The following is a 14711-nucleotide window of genomic DNA, read 5'->3' as shown; positions in this document are numbered from 1 at the left end:
CCTTACAAGGGGCCACTTGTACCCCCTGGATCTTCACCGCTGGGGCAAAACCCTGGCAGGCCACGTGGCATTTGCTCATCGGGCCACAGCCTAGGGTGTGAGCGATCAAACCTTGTGTCTGAGAGAAGGCCACATTTTTCTCAGCTTTTAGCTTCTGTATCAGCACAAGTGGGGCCTTATACCTGAACACAGCTCCCTATCCCCTCCCCCACCTGAAAAACCCCTATTCCACCTTCGGATGACTGGGCAAGTCCACAGTGAGGGATTTCTCCTGCAGGCACACTGCATGAAAGTGTCTACTGCAGTATTGTTGAACGGTACACAAAACTGGAAACATCCTACATGTCAACCTAGAGGGGACGGATCAACGAAATATAGAAAAAACATGCAGCCATCAGAAAGAATGAGACAGACCTATATGTAGTGATAGGGAAAGATTTTTGTCATTATGAGAAAAAGAGAAGCCAGGGTATTGAACACCACGCACAGCGAAATGTGATTTGTATTGAAAATATGTATATATATGGAAGGATACAGATACATGTACAGATACAGTTTATGCATGCATACTTCTGGAAGGAGATCATGAATCTGTCACCAGCTTCTGGGGAGGAGAACTGCAGGTTGGAGGTGGCAGAGAGACTAATTTTTCTTTAGAAGACTGTTTTGCACCATTGGAAATGTTTACCATGTCTGTGTGGTACTTTCTCCATTACAAAAAAAAAAATGAGTTGATTGTTTGTAATGTTTGGCTGTCATCCATCTGGCTAAGTTTCCTTTCCCTACAATCTGGCCCCATCACCCCTTCTACGTAAGGAAATATTTTCTGCCATCCCTCCATGGGGCTAGGGATAGGCAGTGGCTGAGTCTGGCACCCCACGTGCAATTTGGAAGTGCTCCAGGAACAAAAGACACCCCAAATCCACTTCCTTCTTCTTTGGGAGCTTTTCATTTTTATCGTGTTACTATTAATTAGGGAGTGACTACTGCATGCCAGCCAATTTATACCCAGCATCTCATCTGGCCCTGCCCAAATGCCCGAGACCTGTCCCCAGACACTGGAGCTACTGGCTGCTCCAGCTTACAGCTGCCTCTTCTCCGAACAACGGGTCTTGGCCAGTGGAGGAAAAATCCCAGGCCCTGGCCTCAAGGTGGGGCATATATCAAGGTGCTGCTCACCTTCCTGAGTTCCTACTGCAGGAATCAGGCTGCGCTGCGAGTGGTCCCTTCATAAACCTAACGTGCACGTGAATCCCCATCTCAGGCTCTGCTTCTTGGGAACCCGGCCTGACACACTCCCCTCACTCAAAAGCAACTGGAGATTTTATATACATATATATAAACACAGTTGTTGGAAATCTACTGAATCTGGAATGGGCAGCCTCGGCATGGGGAGTTTGAAAAAGCAAAAGGCATAGTGGCAAGGTCGCAAAACAGCATCCCTAGAGAAAGGTTTTATTATACCCACTTGCAGATGAGAAAAACCGAGGCTCAAATAAGCAGCTTTGCTGTTGATGTTGTCTTTAAAGGCACAGAGGTAGATTTGAAGCCTGCTCAGTCAGACACCAATGCCTGGGCTCGGAGCCTTTCTGCTCAGCTGCTAGGGGTTAACAGGCCTGGCCAGGGTTGGAACATGGTGATCTTAGGGTTGGCTCTGAGTAGAACATTCCTCCTGCCTTTGCTTGCCCCTTGCACACTGCTCGGCGACTCTAAAATTAGAACCACTAACATGGTCAGGAAGAGGGGTCTCTGGGGTGTACTGTTCCACAGCCAGACGGCGCTGGGGCTTGGTGTGGCGCCTTGGTCCCACTCAAGGCCAGCCCGGCAGGAAGAAAATATGGGAAGCAGCTCTCGGGCAGGCCTTCAGGGATTTCCTGTCCACCTGTGCAGACCGGAACACTAGGAAAAGTCTGCAGTGGGGCCGGGAGGATGGGGCAGGGGGCAAAGCAAGGAGGATGAGGTCCATGTAGCCAGGTTCCCCTTCTGAATCCATTCACGGGGAAGGCTATGCCTACACAGGTCAGAGCAGTACACAGAGCATTTGCTAAGTGCCTGCTGTATGCCTGGCCTTGTGTTAAGATTTAAGGAAAGAGCCGAACAAGGCCCAAGTCCTACCTCCAAGAAGTTTCATTTATTCCTTCTCTCATTCATTCATGCATTTGGTTCAACATACATTTATTTTGCACCTACTGTGTTCTTAGAACTAGGGAAACAAATGAACAAGGTATGGCTCTACCCTCAATAAGTTTCATTTTTTCAATGATTCATTCATTCATTTTAACATTTAATAAGCACGTAGTGTGTGCAAGACCTTCTGATAGGAACTGGAGAGATGAATAAGATCTTGCCCTAGTGGGGAAAAGTTTTATTTACTCATTGATTCTTTTCATTCACTCTTTCTTTCATTCAGTTCTATAAACAGTTATTGAGCACTTGCTGTATATCTGGTCCTCAGCTAGGCATTATGGGTATAGATGTGAAATAAGGCATGGCCACTACTAGTGAAGACCTCACTTCATTCATTCATTTATTCATTCATTCAGGTTAGATTCATTGATGAAAATTCCTGGGCACCAAGCACCAAATTATGTGACAAGGATACAAAGATACAAAGATAAGACGGTCACTGTTCTCAAATGGTGTCACCCATCCATTCACTCCTTCATTCATTCAAGGCAACGAGCATTTATTGAGTGCTTACTGTGTGTCAGGGACACAGATGAGCATAAGAGAGAATCTCTGCCCTTGAATGGCCAGCCAGCCAGCCTTTCTTCCCCTTCATCATTTATTGGATCAGTTCACCAAACATATATTGGGCACCTACTGTATTATCAGGCCCAGGAGAGGCAGAAGAATGTACTTGGGACCTACCCCAGAAGAAGTCACCGAAAAATTGGTGCACCACTGGGCTCTTGTGTCAGGGCTGCATGGCCCCACCCAATGGCTCCTCAAAAGCTCCGAGAGCAGGTGGTTGGGAAGTCGGCTGCGAGCAGGAAGCAGCACGGTCTTCCCACGGAGCTGCAGGGTAGAGAAGGGGTTGCCGGGAGCAGAGGAACGGGAGGCATTTGGCTCACAGGGAGAAAGAAACAGCTCAAAATATACACAAAAGGGAGGACTGGGTGAGTGAGGAGGAGATGAATCAGCAGCCAAGTGAGGATTTTCAAGAACTCAAGGAATATTCTAAGTTTAGGGGAGGAAGGAAGAAAACAAGCCCAGCTCTTCCAACTACGGCATATTCAACAGCAAACCACCTGCGGCACTGCTGAACCCCCTTGGGTCTTCCATCCTCTCGGGTCAAACACTTGTCAGCAAAACAACAGGCTTTGAATCCACCACCCCCAGCCGCTCTTTGCTCATCTATTGCGATGTCCTCCTGTAAATTTATATTGATATATTTTTATTTACTGCTGTAATTTATTAACTGGCTTCATGTCCCAGGCCATGGGTTACACAAGGAATCCTAGCCTGAATTTCTCCCGTAGTGAATATTGGAATATGACCTAAAGCGACAATGATTCAACCAGTATGGTCCTGGAATAAAGAGAAACGGTCGGCAGGAAGACAGAGAAAAGACGGGGATGCAAAGATGAGACACAGTGCTGCTCCCAAAGGCATCACCCATCTATTTCTTCCTTCGTGTATTCATTGCAATGAGCATTTATGAAGTGCCTACTGTGTACAAGGGACACAGACAGGCCTAAGAAATAATCTCTGCCCTTGAATAGCCATCATCATCATTTGTTGGTGGAAGCACAGAAAAAGGCCTTAAAGTGGGACATTCAGGCCAGGGGCTGACCCCGTGTTGGCCAAGGGGGAGAGAGGGTGGGTCATGCCAGTCACACCCAGGGGAAACCCTACTCCGAGCCTTCAGGCATGGAGACAAGAAGCGCAAAGGGCATTTGACCACCTCATTCCCCGGCTGAAACTGCCCGAGGAGGAAGGTCCCGTTCTGCTCCCTGGTTATGGACGAGGAAGCTGAGGCTCGGGGAGGTCAAACCACCTGCCCAGAGCCACCGGGGGTCCTGCGCTCTACTGCGCACACAGCGCCCTCAACCAGGTCGTTAACGGGGACTTCTATGGGGATCCCTTCTGGGTTGGGGTAAAGGACGGAGCATCGATTCGGAAGAAAGAGCCACAGAGGCTGCTCAACTGTGAGGGCCTCAGACGATGAAATAATATCGGAAACAACAGTGGTTTGGAGTTATTGAGTGGTTACTGTGTGCCCGGCCTGCTGCTCACCACAAGGCTTCCTGACGGCTGGGGGGCAGCGCCGCTGGGCCAGGGGCAGGCGCTGGGGCAGCCAGACTCAGGGCAAACTCATCTTCAGACAGCTCGAAATGCCTGTGGATGGCGCCTGCCCGCGGGGACTCGCTGGCACTGGAAATCACACAAGACAGGGCACGTTCCCCAGGCAGTCTTCAAAGGTGGCGTCTCCTCGGACTGGAGAAGGGGAGAAGCCAACACGACCACCTTCCAGGAGGCGCCACCCCTTCACATGCATTATTTATGCATCTCTTCCTTCCTTCATTTAGTCATCTGTCCACCTGTGCATTCATTCATCCAACAAACAGGTACTGGTCTCCAGCTCCAGGCTTTGCCCTGTGCCAGGGCCCAGGTTATAGCAGAGAACATAATAATCTCATGAAGATAGCAAACCCTTGATCCTACCTACAATCCTGACAGGTGGCTGTCATTACCCCAATTCCTAGATGAGGAAACTGAGGCTCGGAGCTGGTGAGAGTCCACAGCGGATGGGGGGTAGGAGACCCAAAACCTAACATCTCCCTGCACCTCTCACTGCCTCCCAGAAAACCCACAACCAGAGCCAAGGTCCTTCCAAGGAGCTCTGAGATGCCGTCCTGCTCTTCCTTGGTTTCATGAGCAAAACGGTGATTTTCAATCCTCTTGGGACAGGAGACCCTAGCAGCTGCTGCTAGCAGGGCTTCAGAAGGGGCACCAGGTGCTTCTGAGAGGAAACAGATATGAAACGGCTGCTGTCCTAATTCCTGCTTCCCCTCTTCAAGGGAGAAGGGGTCTATGGGCAACTCACTGAGCATCTAAGGGCAAAGTTAGAGCAATTCTGATTGCTATCTCCCAGCTAGCTGTGTGGCCTTGGAGCAGTCAATGCCCCTCTCTGGGCCTCTGCTTCCTCATCTTTAGAATGGGAGGAATATAATAGTCACCTTGCTTTCATGAGATGAGATAGTCTAGGGGGCACTGAGATAATAGTAAAGGTTGCCTATTATTTTGTTTTAACTGAGGACTTTTTGCTGTCATCCTCCCTGTTGGATTTTAGGGGAGGAAGTACAGTAGAAAAGAAAGAGGGTGTGTCTAAAAATCGGGTCCAGGCTTAAATTCTGGCCCTGCTACTGACCAGAAGGATGACCTTGGGCGAGGATCTTCCCCTCTCTGGGTTTTGGTTTCTCCACCAGTAAAATGGGATGCTGCCGCCTGCGCCCTGCTGGGGCTGGGAGGACCAGGTGAGCTTCTAGAAACTGAAATGCTGTCCATACCTTCGGCAGCGTGGTTTTGAACCCACTTTTCAGCCATGACAAGCTCAGGAGAGAGAAGGAAATTGGGTCTTGCTTGACTCACCCTGCAAAACTCAAATTCAACTTTCAGAAACCTTCATCTTCCTGGCCAGGACACAGAGGTGAACGAGTAAGTGGTGATGGCTGAAACAGCTGTGGCTGGAACCCGACTTAAGCCTTTTAGCCAAGGTGCAGGGACAAGAGGTTCCCAGGCCAACAATGGCTTTGGGAAGTGGGGTTCTGATTTCCCGAGGTTCTGTAGTCTAACAGAACCCTCCTGAGAACATCCATATAAAATGAAGCCTCTCTGCATTATGCACATAACCACCCCCAAGAATCAACCCCAGAGAGGGGTGCGGAAATGACTACATTGTTGAAAACAGACCCAGGTCCCTGGCCCAGGCTGCCTCCCTACTCATCAGCTCTGTTCTCCAACATGGAAACCATGGAAACGATGTTGTCTCCTCCGCTCCAAGCCTGCGTCCCTTTTCAGCTCTGGAAAAAAAATCTCTCTGTTTGCCTGTGACAAAAGTGAGGGGCTGAGAAAGCGTCCGCCTGCATCCAGTTTTTCACCCCTCCATTTCCAGTGCTCTGAAGCCAGGTCTGTACTTCCCACCACACCCCCTTCCCTGACCTAGACGCTTCCCAGCTGCAACCGAACGCCAGGGGCTCGCCTGGGACACCCCACCAGGGCTAATCCCAGTAACCGTGCTGCTTTCAGGACTCCTGAACCGTGCTGGGTCAGCCTTGGGACTCAGGCAGCACAGGAGAGACCTCGGGGCTAGAACATGAAAAGCTCGTTCCTAGAAACCAGACTCTGGCTCTTCCTCCTTGTGCGACACTGGGCAAGCCATGTTTTGCTTGGTCCCCTCATCTGTTGGGACTGTCACATTGCCTGCCTAGCTGGGGTAGTGAGAGGGTTAAATGGTTAAATGTGCTCAGGGGTGTAAAAGGTGCTTAAATGGCAGCTGCTGGGCAGGCCACGGTGGCTCAGGAGGCAGAGTTCTCGCCTGCCATGCCAGAAACCTGGGTTCAACTCCCAGTGCCTGCCTATGCAAAAAAAAAAAAAAAAAAAAAAAGGCAGCTGCTGATCAGGGTGATTTATCAGAACGGGGCGCCCCCTAGTGTCTCAATCTGGAAACCATTCTGCTGGGGAGATAGTGTCTTATACAGTGTGGGTTCAGATAAAACTGTTGAGAATGGAATAATAATTTTTAAAAAGATAGCAGTTTCCACATAGTAGATGCCTACTATGCATTAGATGCTTTCTCTGCCTGTCTACACTCACGATATGCGGACATAATCTCCATTTTACAGAGAGGAAACTCAGGGTCAGAGACATGAAGTTGTCTGCCCACGGCCACACAGCAAAGATGGGCCAGTCTGGATTCGAAACCAGGTCTGTCTGATCCCAAAGCTCCTGCTCTTTACCAGATCCCAAGAAATTGGGGGTGGGGGGGGTTGAGCACAGGAAGAAACCTTAAGGATAATCCAGTCCCAACCTTTACTTGGTCCACAGAGAAACTGAGGCCCAGAGAGAGCAAGCAATTGCCTCAGGGTCCCACAGCAATCACATCCCAGACTTCTGGCTCCCACAAGCATACCCCTCCACAGCCTCCACCCTGCATCTGTTGTTCCTTTCAGCAGTCACAGGATTGACATGTCCCTTCTATCTGCTCCAGGCCCTAGAATGTCCGAAACCCAGTGACGGCTCCTTAGGGACAGCAAGGGCTGCCGGCCTGAAAGACCACCCTCTGAGAGTGAGGCCCATTTTAGCCAGTCAGCACAAAGTGCCCAACAGCTTGGGAGGGTGGCCAAGGCCCACCAAGGACCAGGAAGTGGCCTTTCAGCCTGTGGAACTGTTCTCTTCTCATTTTTTTTTGGTCAGGGGTAAACATGTTTTAGACATCAAGGATCCCGTGACCGCTGCTACGAGGGGCCATGATGGGCCATTAAAGAGGAATCTGGGATGGGTTCCACAAACCATGTGCCAAGGGGCCCTGGTTCAGCTGAATTCTCATAACCCCACAATGGAAACAGTGGCCTTGCTTGTGCTTCAGAGGCTTTGGATGTCTCCTCCTGGGGACTCAGAAGTGCTGGGATATCCAAGGAGCTAAAGAATCTTGTGGCTTGGACCTGAGGTTTTACTCCTTGGGGTGGGCCCTTTAAAGATCCCACCTGAGCATCCCAACCATCCGTAGACATGGGCAGGGCAGGCATCATCCTACCCATTGCACAGATGGGCAAAGCAAGGCAGGGGACGGGGTGGGGAGCTTATGTTGACACCAGGTGTTTAACAGACATTTCTACTCACCGAGGGCAAAAAATTGAGTCCTGATCTTCTCCCAGAAAACCCTGCCCCGTGCAAGTTTCCTAATGGAAGCTGATGGACACGCTATCCTTTCAGTTGTCAGGCCAGCAACCACAGCATCATCGTGATTTCCCTCCTTCTCTCCATCAGCACATCCCGGGGCTCCACCTCTAAAACAGACCCAGAACTCTCCCACTTCTTGCCAGCTCCTTCGCCATCCTCAGTCAGAGCCCCCACTAGCCCCCACCTGGACAAGTGTGGCTCTCATGAGCTTCCCAACCCCACCTTTTGCCTCTTTTTTGTCTCTACCCGGCATGATGTTCACAGGGATCCTTTCAAAGCCAAAGGCAAAAACAAACAAACAAAAAACCAAAAAAGCCTGAGGCAGATTGTGTCCCCAACGCAAACCCTCCTTATCTCCATTGCCCTCAGAGCACAAAGTCTCCCGAGTAGCCGCAGGCTCAGGCCCTTCACCTCCCTGACTTACCACCTACTCCCCTCCCCTTGCCTCTCTACTCCAGCCACGCTGGCCTCCGTGCTGCTCCACAAATGCATCTGCACGCACTCAGGCCTCAGGGCCTCTGTACAGGCTGTTCCCTCTGCCTCGAATACTCTTCCCTCCAAACCCTCTGGCTCTTCCCTCCCCTTGGTCAAAGTTTCTCTTCAAATGTCCCCTTTTTGGGCTCCCTGCCCTGTCCGTCCAAGTCCCCCAGGCCTCCAATCTGCTTCCTTTCCTTCTTTCCAAAGCACTCCGCAATTCTGACATACTGGAAATGCTCTTTTTTATCACTTATTGCTTGAACGTCACTCTGCCTGCCCACCCCAAACACGAGTCCCCACGGTAGGGTCTCTGACCATGTTGTTGGCTGGTACATCCCGAGACCCTAGACCAGGGCCTGGCCCAGAGAGGTACCGCTATAAGTCTGTGTTTAGCTGAATGGAATCGAGGGCCCACTGGGCATCCAGCACAGGCGTCAGCTGCTGGGGCGTATCCAGCACCTACCGTGTGCCTGGCTTTGTATGTACTGAGTCCTCAGGGTGGACCACGAGGGACATGCTCTCCTTATTCTAAAGGAAGCAAAGCCGGATTTCTGGAAGGCCAAGAGGTTTCCTTGGGAATTAGAAGGCAGGGGAGCTTGAGTCCCAGACCCTCGTCTTCCCGGCTCTGCAACGGACCCTAAAGGGAAACCCCTCCCCCACCCCAAGTCAGATATAAATTCTTATGACATAGTCCCGTGGCCCAAACCTCAAGCCCAACTCCAACAGCACAAAAATAGCCAGTTCTTCTATTTCAGCCACAGACACAGCAAAGCCAAACCAGATCCTTAGCACAAACTGAAGGTGCTGCCAAGACCCAAGACCTACTAATCACACTTACAGCCACGACAGTCATTTTCGGAGCACATATGGGCTCCAGGCACCATTCAAGTTCAAAGCCATTTAATCCCCACAAGGGTCCTGGCCAAGCACCAACCGACAACTATTACATGCCAGGCCCTGCGCCAGGGGTAAGGGATGCGGTGGAGGATGGGACAGGAGCCCCTCCTGCCCGGGGGAAGCTGAGCATAGAAACCAAGCATGCCAGCCTCGGAGCTGGACATCTCAAGCTCGGACCTGGCTCTGCTCCTTCACAGCCCTTTCGTGTCAGGGAGCTACTTCACCTCTCAGCACCTTGGCTTACCCATCTGTAAAACGGGAATAATATCTACCTCTTGGCTTGTCAAGGGGGCTAATCAGATACTACCTGTTGAAGTGATGAGAGTACAGCGAACAAGGCAGGTGGTTGCATTATTATAGTAATTATTGTTATTATACACTGAGGCAGTGAGAGACAGAGTGACGGATATAGCTGAGTAAGCAAGTAGCAAAAAACCGTAGGGATGGAGAGGAAGGACAGACTGATATTTAGATGTCTTCTAAGAAAAAGCCTGGTCATGGAGTCAAACAAACTCCATGGAAGGGTGATCTTAGAACACATGAAAAACAAAGTGCTTTTTCTCCATTGTTCCATGGAGACTGAGCCTCTCGAACTACAGACCTGGCAAGGAGGTGTCTGAAAGGGGCAGGCGAGGGACACGTGACCAGCCACATGGGGAGACAGTCCTGTGCCTCCAGGCCCCACATCTGGTGGTATCGTCCTGGAGAAGCTGCCAGAAGCCCCTGCGGGAGCTCACAGCCCACAGGCCACCACAGCTTCACAGCCCCTGGATGCGTTTGTGACACCTCGGTGGCCGTCTGCTGTGCTCTGAACAACTCCCTCTGCTGTGGGCGTTGTGGTGGGGGGAGTTGGCCGCAGGTCAGCCTCACGGGATCTCGGGGGGGGCAGAGCCAGGGGTGGGGTGGGCTCTCTGCCTTTATAAGATTATACCAGAGCCCACCTACCTCCAATCTAGATACTGAGATCCATTCTGAGTTCAGCCCGGTGCTAAGGACATTAGTCCCCCTTATCTTAATCCTTACATAGTCCTGCAGATGGAGAAACTGAGGCTTGGGGCAGTGACATGACTTGCCAAAACCACCCAGCCAGTGAGAAGTGGAGCTGGGATTCCAAGTCGGAGACCCCTCCCTCCAGAACCCAGCTTGGCCCAGTGCAGCACCCTCTATAGTCCTCCACCTTGACACAAAAAAAGAGTCTCCTGTTGACTAGCACGTCGCCTCAACCCTGTGGGCCTCAGTTTCCCTGCCTGAGAAATGAGGTTAGACTCAGCGGTATAGAGAGGGGCCCAGGTTCAAACACAGGCTCTGGCACTTCCTTGCTGGGGGAACTTGGACGAACTGCTTAACCTCTCTGGGCCTCAGTTTCCCTGCTGACAAAATGGGGATAACCTCCCCATAGGTTCTTGGGGGATACAGTGAGACACCGATGAGCAGCACTTAGCACAGGTACTGGATGCAGTCAGCACCCGGTGAGAAGGGCGGCGGCGGTGGCCGTATTTATTATTATCACTCTCATTGTAATTGAAAATGGTAAACCACCACTCAAGGCTGACAACCCAACGAGGCCAGAGAGGCCTTGGGATGGCCCAGCTGGGTGATCTCAGCAGCAAAGAAATTAAGTAACTCAAAACAGACATGGCAGCAGCCATCATCAGCTCCAATTACTAATGATGTGAAACAGAAACTTCATCTCCCCCCACCCAGCCCCCAGCTGACAGGGGACTGGCAGCAAGCAGGGCTTCACAGGGAGGACAGGTTTTCCCCCCGGGAGCAAACTGCAGCTACACGGAGCGCTCAGGCCGTGAACGGAAAGCTACCACATCCCACCAATAAACGACGGCTTTAAAGAAAGCTGCTGCAGTCCACGCTTGGCCCCGCTTCTAAGGAGCCGAGTTAGGAAGTACCTGAAATGACCAAAGAGGTGTGAGCCTGACGGCGTATCACTAAGTGACACATGATTGTGAAGACCTGGAAGCAACCTATGTGTCCAACCACAGGGGATTGGTTTAATAAATCCAGGTCGACGGCAAGCAGAAATATTGGGAGGCCATTAAATGCCATGTCCACATGGTGTTTTTAGGTGGTGTGGGTGGATGCTCGTGCTATTGATCGGTGGGCATGCACAAAATGGGTGTATCCGGCTGTCATGGTTAGGGACAGGTGTCAACTTGGCCAAGTTGTGGTACCTGTTCATCTGATTGGGCAAGCGCTGGCCTGTCTGTTGCAATGAGGACATTTCATAGGATTAGGTCATGATCACGTCAGCTACATCCACAGCTGATTCCATTTGTAATCAGCCAAAGGGGAGTGTCTTCTGCAATTAGTGATGCTAAATCCAATCATGGGAAGCCTTTTAAGGAGGACTCAGAGGAGACAGGTTGCATTCCTGCTTTGGCTGGTGAGCCTTTCCTGTGGAGTTCATCCAGGCCATCCATTGGAGTCATCGGCTTCGCAGCCTGCCCTGTGGATTTTGGACTCTGCGTTCCTACGGTCACGTGAGACACTTTCATAAATTTTATATTTGCAAGTGTTCCCTGTTGGTTCTGTTTCTCTAGAGAACCCTAACTAATACACCGGCATTCATTCACTTGTTCATCCTAGTGAGGCTCCGCTGGGGATAAAAGTTAGGGTGGCAAAATGCAATGAGGATCCTGGAAGAGGCAGAGAACACGTGTAGAGAAATGAGATGAAATCTGGATAAAGCAGGGTCTCTCAACCTTGGGGCTGTTGGCATTTTGGGCAGGACTGCTCTTTGTTGTGGGGGGGGCATCCTGTGCACTGTGGGATGTGCAGCAGCATCCCCCACCCACAAGATGCCAGTGGCACCCCCTGGTTGTGACAACCAGACACGGCCCCCTGGGGGAGGGCACACTGCCCCTTGGACGAGAACCTCGGGAATAAAGAGTGGTGTTTAGTACCCAGCAATGCACTAAGGTTAATCATCCCTTCCTTTGGACAAATGTACACGGTTATGGTAAGATGTTAGGGGACATCAGGGGAAACTAGGAGAAAAATATACAGGCATTCTCGCTCTGCAACTTTTTTTGAAATCTAGCAGTGGTTCTAAAATAAAAATGCTTGTTAAACAAATTTGCTAAAAACAAATTTTATTTTAGCAATCCTCCTCCTGGGACAAAGGAGGTTGGCAGGTGCTCTGTTTGAGACAGTGGTCAGGGAAGACCTCAAGACGAGGGGACATTAAGCAAAAACCTGAGGGAAGTGCTGAATTAATGGTAAGATGAATGAATGAATGATGCTCAACCACTTGAAGATAAAATGATGCTCAACAGCCCTACTTGCACCCACGCGAAAGTCCAGGTTTAGCCCTTCACTCTAAACCTGACAGTGTCTTTATGGGAAAGAGGAAGAGCTGACATTTGTTGAGCAGCTTCTAGGTTTCAGAAATAGGTAAAGGTTTCACACGAACGGTCCCAGCAAGTGAATGGGGAAGGTGGTGTCTTTCCATTCTGCAGAAGGGTAAGCTGAGGTTCAGGAAGGGAAAGTGTCCTACCCAAGGCTACCCAGCCTCGTTGCAATTCAGGTCCAAAGCTAGCGGTTGTTCCACATTCCCAAGCTTTCCTGGGAGCTTAACGAGCAAGAGTTTCTGGCTTAACGCACCAGACACAAAGGGCTAATCCAGGACCCTGGTCTGGTTACATGTGCCAGGCTGTAATTGGCGACTTGGAGGGGCAGAGGAATTGTGGGTAGCTGGCGAAGCCGGGGTGAGCCCATGTAACATCTCAATACTCCAGGACATGGTCACCCACGGGGGACTGTGTGGCCAAGTGGAAATCTCTCTTCGCAGCACATCTGGAAAAGACCTTCTAAATGGCTTCCCATCCCACCTCCTCAGGATCCACATGGGGAAGCCAAGGCCCAAGGTTACATGGAAAGTTGGGGCAAAGCCGGGTGAGGAGCTGTCCACCACACAAAGCTGCCCCCAAGGCTAAGCACCTCCTCTGCCCCCTCCATCTCACTGTTAACCAGTTCCTTGAACCCACCACAGACCTGCTGTGTGCCTTGCTCTTTCTCATGCCCACCCCAGCCCTTTGCACATGCTGTTCCCTCTGCCTGGCACACCCTTCCCTGGACCCTTCTCAAGCACCATCTGCCAGCTCCTACTTACCATCCAAGGCTCGGCCTCCTTAGAGAGGCTCTCCTGGACCCCAAATCATCCTGGATGAGACATGTCTCCCATACCACTGCACCACCCTATCACACCACCCTATTACAGCGTGCACATGTCTTTTCTTCCAATTATTCAGGCAAGATCTGTGTACCACAGGACCAGGAGCTCCACAAGTTTAGGGAACTGAGTGTGTCTTGCTCACCCCTGTATTCAAATATCTGAGGCTACTTCGCAATTGCTTCTCACTAAGTGTTGGTTGAATGAGTGTGGGATTGTTGCCATTCGTTGGCCCACACCAAGCTATGGGTTTGGGAGGCTGCAGACTGGATCTGAGTCACCTCTGTACCCCCAGCGGTGAGCCCAGAGCCCAGCACACAGCCGGACCTCAAGGACACCAGGTCCCTGCAGACGGCAACATTCAAAACTATGAAGGATTATGGGTGGTTCATTTTCTTCTTTGTGCTCCCCTGGATTTTCCAAGTGTTCTACTATGCCCATATATGATCTGGTCATGAAAAAAATACAAAACCATGAAACTAAAGCAAATCAGGAAACACTGCACATTAAAAACATGAAAATGTTCAAATGTCAGAAAGCAAAGGATGTGGACCAGGAGAGGTTGCTGGAAGAAAGAAGGCTGCAGGCACTAAAGTCTTATTTTTAGAGCTGCGGAATACTCCCTGGGTAAGAAGGCATCTGAAGTATTTGCAAACATTCACAGGGGGGAAAATAATATTTCCCAAGATTTTTCCCTTCTGGGCATTCTCAGTCCAGTGCAAATGTTCTGGAAAACTCCAAGATTCCTACCCCCACCCCCATGACAATGATCTAACAAGCCCCTCTGTTCACAGGGCCCTGATGAGTGTCACATGGCCCACGGTCACCGGCACCCACCCTCGGCTGCACAGAGGAGGGGGTGGAGGACCCAGAGAGGGGAAGTGACTTGCCCAGGAACAAACAGTAGGTTAGCCTAAGGGCCAGGAGTCAAAACCAGACCCGAAAAGCACTTCTGCGTGGGTTCCCAACTTTGGCATTTCACCAGGAAAAGTTTTGGGTTTTTTTCCCCCCATTAAAGGAGGTAGGAACTCAGTGGGAGGGTGCTCTCTTTTAAAGTTTGCATAGTTAAGTTCGTTGAAAAGACAACAAAATTAGCTTTTGCTTTCATCTCACAGAAGAAAGGACATTGTCATGCACACACAGAGGCAGGGCGGGTAGAACTTCCAAAGAAAAAAGGGTCCTTTAAATCAAAGAAATTTCACTTTCTGAAAAACTCGCTAATGCTCATCTCGCTTTCCTTCCCTGA

The 14711-nt window shown here is 50.6% G+C and overlaps 1 protein-coding gene across 8 annotated transcripts in view; it reads right to left on the bottom strand.

The window, feature by feature from the left end:
- The window catches only part of KIAA1671 (KIAA1671 ortholog), a 189306-nt gene that overhangs the window by 82212 nt on the left and 92383 nt on the right, over positions 1–14711 (bottom strand). The window lies entirely within an intron of this gene.

The sequence above is a fragment of the Tamandua tetradactyla genome, chromosome 5, assembly GCF_023851605.1.
Source record: "Tamandua tetradactyla isolate mTamTet1 chromosome 5, mTamTet1.pri, whole genome shotgun sequence".
Lineage (NCBI taxonomy): Eukaryota > Metazoa > Chordata > Mammalia > Pilosa > Myrmecophagidae > Tamandua > Tamandua tetradactyla.
The sequence above is the reverse complement of the archived record's forward strand: the minus strand, read 5'-3'. Positions and strand labels throughout refer to the sequence as shown.